Here is a 6,686-nt window from a genome sequence, read left to right as displayed (position 1 = left end):
AAAATGCTTTTTCCCACACATTGCCCCACTAAATCACATTCAATAATGAAAATTATTGCAAAATGCATGTATAATAGTATATCAAGGCCTTTTTTTGTGTCAATGTCCCTTTCAGCCTAAGGGAATAGAACTATTAAAAGTTTACATTATTATTGCATGACCAATATAATTGCATAAAACAGTACATATTTATAGGTTATTGTCAAGATAGCTTTTATTATTATTGTTGTTGTTGTTGTTATTTCTTTTATGGGATAATTTTTTTTTTTAATTTCAAATGTTATTCCCTTTCCTGGACATAAGCCTCCTATCCCATTCGTTTCTCCTTCTTCTATAAGGGTGTTTACCCTCCCCAACCACCTCTCCTTCCCGCCCCTGACATTCCCCTACACTAGGGGTTCAACCTTGGCAGGACCAAGGGCTTCTCCTTCAATTGATGCCCAACAAGGCCATCCTCTGCTACATATGCAGCTGGAGCCATGGGTCAGTCCATGTGTACTCTTTGGGTGGTGGTTTAGTCCCTGGGTGCTCTGGTTGGTTGGCATTGTTGTTCTCAGCTCTTTTAATCCTTTTTCTAATTCCTCCGACTGGGGTAGCTTTTGAATCACCTGTGAATCCTCTGTGCACAGGCATTCACATTGCTTGGAGAACATGTTCTTACATCTTTCTGTGGTCTTACAGTTTTGTTAAGTTTCCTATTGAAAGACCCCCGGAGCGGGGAGACCCTCACTCAAGTCTCGGGATGATGCAACCCCCCAAGAACTCACGTGAGACTGTCCTTGCTGTAATAAACATGAGGTTTATTGATAGGAACCAGTGCACTGGGGTCGAGACTCATATCCCACGCAGGGGCAGTGGAGTTCGACCCCGAAAGGCTGGGAGAAAGGGTATTTAAAGGGAGAAACCACAACCGAGGGGGCAGGGATGGTGTCATTGGAAAGTGTCGAGAATACTAATGAAAAATCACAAGGAGGAGCTTCCTGTTTCTCAAGATTGTTAAACTTTATGGCCCATCAGTTCCTGGGAGGAGCTTCCTGTTTCTCAAGATTATTCTCTAAGATTTTAATCTAACTTTATGGTCAGTTAGTACAGGTAGAGGGCAGGGTCTGGAATTTGAGGTATTTGGGGGCTTTTTTAAACTTCTGACTTCTTAGATGCATTTTTTATTCTTTCACTGTCACCATATAAATACATTACATTTTCTTTAGCTTTCTGAAGAATTTCCTTCACTCTGTAGTCATTCCTCCCAGGGTTCCTGTGGCCTTCTACATTCTACCTATTAGACAGAACTAAAGCCAATATTTCTTCATCAGCTACTGTAGCATTCTATATTGGCACCAAATTATTTTCTGGTTATCTGGAACAAACTACCCTAAAAATTGGTAACTTGTAATTCTGAAATTTAGGCAGAACTTAAGGTTCAGCCAAGGGGTGTTATTATGTTCCATATAGCTCATGCATGGCTAGAGATGTAATGCTAGGGGACTAACTTACTGGGCTGACCACTTAGTGCTTGTTACTTGATAAGAATTCACCAGGGACTGTTAATAACATGGGTCTTGTCATGCTTTAGACTTATTACATCCACGTGACTGTGTTGTAAGAAGTATTCCAAGGGACTAAAGTAAAAGGAAATATTTTTATAGCCATGAAGAGGCTGTAGCAAGTGAGTCCATCAGTCCTACTGATTATTACTGATAGTCAGCAGTCAGAGTCAGAGGAGGGGACCTCACCTGACAAGAACTCTTGCACTCATTGTCAATGTGACAAGCCAACAAAGCAATTGGATGATAGCTATTATTATAATGTCATATCTATGCACTCCCATCTTATTACTCCCAGTGAAGCAATAGTCTCTAGGATCATTGTGTCCAAGGACACTCTAGAGCTTCCAGAACGCACGTCCCTGACGCAGGTATGTGGTCTGGCATAGCCCCTGGGCTGTGGCACCTATTAATTTAGTCCTATCACTGACCCGAGCCTAAATATCATCATTCCTTAGCTATAGGCTTTTATTACTGTGGAAATGGAATGGCAGTTATTGAATTGTTCTGGGATTTTCTCTTGTGACTTGTTTTTCCTTTCAAATTTATCTCTAAGATGAATGACTTACACAAGGTATAAGAGCGGGTATTCTACCCAACAAGTTTATACCAGGAATTAATAGTCTCTTGGAGTCTGAGCAGATGTGGAGAATGGAGTTTGAGTATATAATTTTTTGTTGTATTGTAGCAGATGTTGTTGACAACATTTAGTGCTCTCTTCTAGTGCTGAGGATGGCTTCTAAAAGTAAATAGCAAATTTGAGTTAGGAAAGAGTTTTCAGATAACACCTCTTTGGGCTTTCTTTTCTAGGTAGACATTGACCCCTGATGGCTAAATATAGAATTTCTTTAAATGAACAGATACGTGGTTGTCACTTGAGTAGATACTAGCTAAAGAACTAATACAAATTTTATCAGCCTTGTGGCCAATTCTGTCTGTATATTTATCAGTTTACTCTTATGAAATGAATCACCTAAGACTCTGTAGGTCATAAGGAAATAAGGTCTATTATCTCAGAGCCCAAATAGTATGATGCCACTTAATGCAAGAACACTTCCAGTTACCCTACTTAGCTCTTGGTGCTGTGGGAGGAAATGCACCATAGCAGGACAGAGAGGGACGTCAGTAATGACTTGCAGTTGGGCTGCCCCTGATATGGGGCCTACTTGTTAACACTGGGAGCCAATCTTCCAACACTTGAACTCTAAAGAGTTAAGCCACATCTAAAACTCACAGTAGCAGTCATATGACTGTTAGTTCCCTGATATTCTGGAGAGCTTGCAGATATTGCTATCATCCCGTTCATAAAGTTGAAGTAAAAACTGACTCAAACCCCTATCCTTGTTTACCTAATTTCTTAACATTTCATAGATGGCTCTTGGGGGTCACTGAGTTCTTATACTTTATATTTTGTTCCCAAGGCTCACATATTTAAATTGCTTTCCCTTTGCTGCTAAATTGATTTAAAAAGTTGGTTCTCTCTACCTCAATTAAAATAAACACATTCACAAAGCATATTATTGGCCCAATATTTCTCCAACCACTGTTTAGTCTGCTTTCTAGATCTATTCAGTAAGAGTCTCTACAGGGTGGCACCTAATCTTCAGTACCCTCCTAAATCCTTTGGGTAGTTCCATGTCAGCCATCCTGGATAGTATGACTACACAGCACAATTAGGATGTAGGTGTGAGCAGGAATCAGTCAGAGATCTTGTTTAAAATTCAAGTTCTGGCCGCTGCCGGGTCTGTGAGGAAGGCCTAGGCCGTCGGCTTCAGGGTTTGTCGAGCATCTGCACAGCTTCTCTCGCTTCCTGTCCGCTGTGGCCGGTCGAGAGGCGGCCTTCAGGAGCCATGGAGGATGAGGTGGTTCACATTGCCAAGATGGACAAAATGGTGCAGAAAAAGAAAGGATTTGCTGAAAGAGCTTAAGAATATTCCCATGACCCTGGAATTACTACAGTCCACGAGAACTAGAATGTCTGTCAATGGCAAATCACTCATCAAATCCTGGAAAAGATTACTATATGGACCATCAACTGGTAAAGACTCTGAAGAAAAGAAAAAAGAACCTGCAATTTCATCACAGAATAGCCCTGAAGCAAGAGAAGAAAGTTGTTCCAGCAGCCATGTAAGCATCAGTAAGGATGAGAGAAATGCTCGAGATACTTACGCTTCATCTGATCCTCGGGCACCAAGCACTTCTGATTCAGTGCAGCTCAGTGTAGGGAGACGCTTGCTGTAGCTCTGTGGACAGGAGATGATTATGTTGCTATTGGAGCTGATGGGGAAGAACTGGGATCTCAGATTGAGGAAGCTATTTGTCAAGAAATAAGGAATACAGACATGAAATACAAAAACAGAGTACGAAGTAGGATATCAAATCTAAAAGATGCAAAGAATCTAAATTTAAAGAAAAAATGTGCTGTGTGGGAATATTCCTCCTGACCTGTTTGCTAGAGTGACAGCAGAGGAAATGGCTAGTGATGAGCTCAAAGAGGTGAGGAAAAACCTGACCAAAGAAGCCATCAGGGAGTGTCAGAGACCAAAACCAGTGAGACCCAGACTGACTGGTTCACTGTGGCAAATGTAAAAAGAACTGCACTTACACCCAGGTGCAGACTCGGAGCGCTGATGAACCAATGACAACTTCTGTGTGTAATGAATGTGGAAATCGGTGGAAGTTCTGTTGAGTTTGGAAGAATTGGCAAGGTATGTGAACCATTAAGAAAAACCAATTTTGTAATTAGGTTTAAAATTAAGCCAGGCTACTCGTTTCCCTGCAAGTGAAATTTATAAACAGTATACATCCTATGGGTTGGTCTTTGTTGTTTACCTGACAGTCTTTCTTAAATGCCTTCTGTGGTCTCAGATCAGCTGGGAGACCATAAAATAATTATATAATGTGTTGCTTTGTTCTTCTTTTTTATAAGTTGATGTTGCATTTTATTAAATATTAACTTTTTATAGTCTAGAACACAAAAATTCTGTTGATCTTACCTACAGATAAATTGCTTTTCTCATTGGTATGCACCTAAAAATATTAAAGGAAAAGGAACAATATAAATTTTAGAGTTACCAACTATACTATGTTTTCTAGTAGTACTTGACCGGCTTCTTAAAGTTGTGCACACAATTGGAACTTGCATATTACTTTACTCTTAATTACTGTGCTCACAAGCCTCGGATCCTTAGATCTCTTGCGTCCGTGACTAGCCACAGTGATCATTTCTTGTATTTCTCACACATGCATTTTTTTAAATAGGTTTTACTTTGAAAACTGACTTGGTTGCCATCGGTTTGTTTTATTTGACTTTGTGCTGTATTTTAGTTTTACAGAGCTAAGCTTTTCACAAAGTCCCTCACAGGCATACTTCTGGTGAATTTTCCCCCATAGGAAGACATGCTGTGAAGAAAATGTTAGTATCTGAGTAGAGTTCCCAGAGGCAGCAGGACTGTATTTGCAATTGGAAACCCACTGACCAAGGATTACGCCTGAGAATTATGTAAATTACTAAGCTGTGCTCTTTGCATATGGAGGGTGCAAAAAAAAAAAATCCTTTAGACTGAATCTTTTGTGCTAAATCTTTTCTTACATGTTGATTGATGTCAAGCCAACTAGCAAGTAGTTTTACAAAACATATTTCACAATTAAGTTTTACTTTTGTTTAAATGTGTCCCACTTGTTTTACTATTACTAAGCAGTGGTTTTCACATCGTTTTCTTGACACAGATGTCCTAACGCACAGAGCAAAGGCCAGTGTTTAAAGTTTACAAGTTAAGTGCTTTTGACTGTGTTCAGACTTCTGTGTAAAGACCACTGAATGAGCTTTGCGCTCTGCTCTGCTCTGCTTTGCAGACCATTTGACATGGCATAGAAAACATTTAATATGCTAAAAGGATTGTTCCATTGGTAATTGCTTTCACTTTAAAAATAAAGTACATTTTGAAAGAATTAGTTTAAAAGTAATAAGATTAAAATAGCCCCACTTTTAAGTGATTAATTTTAAAATTTGTAAATCAATAAAAGTTTTTGTTGTTAAATAAAAAAATAAAATTCAAGTTCTAAAAAAAATAAATAAATAAAATAAAATTCAAGTTCTGATTTCGATTGGGCCCCAAGTCCTACATTTCAGATGAATGGTTGGCCATCTAGCGTTACAGATCCAGAGAGTACATTTGGACTAACGAGGGGCCAGGGGCACAGATGCCATTGGCTAACACTGAGCGCCAGACACACTCTAGCAAGCGGGAGTCAGTGTCCCATGCCTCCAGGCACAGCTAATCTGAGCTCCCCGCTCTCTTTGTCCTTTAGTTTCCCTCTGTGTTTGTATCACTTGCCCTATCTTCACTTGGTCACATTGGTCTTGTCCTTCCCCAAGCATACCCCAGTCACACGGTAATAACATTCTTTAAAGCCCTAAATGTATTATTAAAAGATTTTATCAATCCCAAAGCAGTACTTCTAAATCATAATATCCTAAACTATAGTTTCCTAAACCTTCCTTGTGTTCTGGAAGATCTCTAGAAAATGAAATCACATGAGAAATACAAAATAATAAATGTCCAAAAATAAACGTTATTTAAAAGAAAACCCTTAACTACCTTTTAAAGTAAAACTAAATTAGAATTACACTATGAATTGGAACGAATCTGCCCTTTAGACATTAAGGCAACATTTCAAAGTGAAGACAGGGCTATTTCCTGCAGGTATTAGAGATGTAAGACTAGGCTTCCTAGGGCTGAAAGTTTTCATAATTAAATTTCTCCTATGTATGTTGGTCCTGCCTCATTTTACATCCCCAACTGTGTTCACTCTCAGCACAGACAATGTCATCCCCAGATAGCTGCTCAGATATGAAAATTTTTCATAAGTGTTACAGAGACCCAGATGAATCCCATACAGAACCACAAGGTAAGAAACCTCTTTACACCCATCCCTGACCTCAAACATGGTCTCCAAACACAGGGAATCATACTTAATTCTGCTCAAAGAAGCCACACTTTCTCTGACCAACTTGTGTAACATCTGAGCTATAGGAATTCCTCCAAGATATTAGGTAGACAGGACAGTGATGGAGACAGGCATGCTACAGTCCAGGACCTCAGATGTATTGTCAGCAATCATAGGATTACTACTACTACT

General features: G+C 39.4%; 1 pseudogene; it reads left to right on the top strand.

Moving 5' to 3' along the window:
• Positions 1-757: 757 nt before the first annotated feature.
• Positions 758-4,503, top strand: Tcea1-ps3 (transcription elongation factor A1, pseudogene 3; annotated as a pseudogene).
• The last annotated feature ends 2,183 nt before the right edge of the window (positions 4,504-6,686 follow it).

This window comes from Rattus norvegicus, chromosome 3 (genome assembly GCF_036323735.1).
Source record: "Rattus norvegicus strain BN/NHsdMcwi chromosome 3, GRCr8, whole genome shotgun sequence".
NCBI classification, from domain to species: domain Eukaryota; kingdom Metazoa; phylum Chordata; class Mammalia; order Rodentia; family Muridae; genus Rattus; species Rattus norvegicus.
This window is presented reverse-complemented; position numbering and strand designations above follow the sequence as displayed.